This window comes from Aplysia californica, unplaced genomic scaffold (genome assembly GCF_000002075.1).
Source record: "Aplysia californica isolate F4 #8 unplaced genomic scaffold, AplCal3.0 scaffold00057, whole genome shotgun sequence".
Classification (NCBI taxonomy): domain Eukaryota; kingdom Metazoa; phylum Mollusca; class Gastropoda; order Aplysiida; family Aplysiidae; genus Aplysia; species Aplysia californica.
In genome coordinates, this window is record NW_004797327.1 from 447,014 (window position 1) to 448,813 (window position 1,800).

The 1,800-nt window shown below is 42.7% G+C and overlaps 1 protein-coding gene across 1 annotated transcript in view; it reads right to left on the reverse strand.

Moving 5' to 3' along the window:
- LOC101849909 overlaps positions 1-1,800 on the reverse strand; it is an 81,314-nt gene that overhangs the window by 32,738 nt on the left and 46,776 nt on the right. The window lies entirely within an intron of this gene.

Here is a 1,800-nt window from a genome sequence, read left to right on the forward strand (position 1 = left end):
GGGGGGTGCGCGTTGTCGCTGTGTCATGTATAAAAAAGCTGAAGAATAATAAGAGTGTTCTTTTTTACCCTGGCGACTTCTAGAATGCTGTATGGCTTTACCCAAACACTGTATGATGATTCACTCCTCTGTTTGATAAACTGACATTAAGAAAATAAATCCTCAAGTTTTAGTTTTGGTTACAGTTTTATTGCATTAGCAACACGGTTATATGTTTCATAAGTTTCGAAGATTAGAGACGATGCAAACGAGTGGCATACTAAGACTAAGAAAAGAAGTAGAGACAAGGATGATAGATTTGATAGGAAAGAAGGCGCAAAGAAGCAAACCACACCAGAGCACCCGCCAACCACCCACAACAACTCCTAAAATACTGAAAGCAGCGACATATATATTATAGCGTGTTTGATATTACATGTATATTTTAGAATGTAGCGCATCAGGTAAACCAAGAGAACGACAAAAAATGTGCCAAAAGAAATTCTACTTGATCAATGCGCATCGATTTTCAAGGACATATTTCAGATACTTGAACCATCTACCAGTACTCGAACATACCTTGATGTACAAAGCCTGCAGCGATACTGATTGTTCGCACTTGCTAGCTGGCAGATAGAAACAACATAGGGAAAGTAAAGAAGTATGACCTATCAGTGGCGCCCTTCGACCAAGGACCTGCAAATTCTTGTTCATATAGGCCAAGACACTGTATGTTGCTTCAGAAAAAGGAGAGGGTGGTGTTTACTTGTCAATATTGGCGGATAACAGCGGAACAGTGTTTCTGCGTGCCTGGGTACTGGCGGACTGTGGAATACTGAAAGCAGCGACATCTATTGCAGCGTGTCTGATACTACATAGAATGTAGCGCATCACGTATGCCAACAGAGCGACCAAAAATGTGCTAAAAGAATTTCTATTTGATGCAATGCGCGTAGATTTTCAAGGACATATTTAAGATACGTGAACCATCTATCAGTATTCGAACATACCTCTCTGTACAAAGCTGCAGCGATACCGTTTGTTCGCAATATTGCTAGCTGGCAAAGGGGAAGTTTTACATGTCGTTCGTTTAGTTTTTAGTTTTAGTAAGGTTTCACGGCGCTCGTAACTGCATAATAAGGTCATATGAACGCGGCGCCAAGGGGGTGGATGTCAACAGAGAAGTCCAAACGGAGAATCAAGCTAACTCTGCTCATCTCTCTAACCTCAATGGCACAAAATCTGCTTCGACTATCAAGGCACCCAGGAAATGGCAGTTCACAAGATAGAAAGAAACATACAAAAGAAGGGGAGGGAAAATGACGATAGTAAGGATGAGGAAAGAAGAAGCAGCAGTTCCCCCTATTTGCTCCGGCACAGTATGAGCACGACATTGATAAACCAGCCCATGTACAATTCTACTGTGCATAAGAACATGTTAGTAATATCCCTCCTTTGGAAATGGCCTAAACGTAACTTCATTCAGTAACACTGCCCTGGTTTGGGGGGGGGGAGACATGTAGTTCATAAAGTCCAATGCGCTGTAACTCCTTAAAAAGGGGAGAGGGGTTGATGTTTACTTGTCAATATTGGAGGATAAAAGCGGTACAGTGTTTCCGCGTGCCTGGGTACTGGCGGACTGTGGAATCCGTCACGTGGTGGACACAGGCTACATTCTTGTCCACTCGCTCTGCCACTAGGACTAACAGACCGAGTTCAGTGCACGCTGGACAGTGTTGGGAGATTTGTGATTTAATATCTTCAAAGTTTTATTGTATTTTTTGGTCTCTCTCTCTCTCTCTCTCTCTCTCTCTCTCTCAC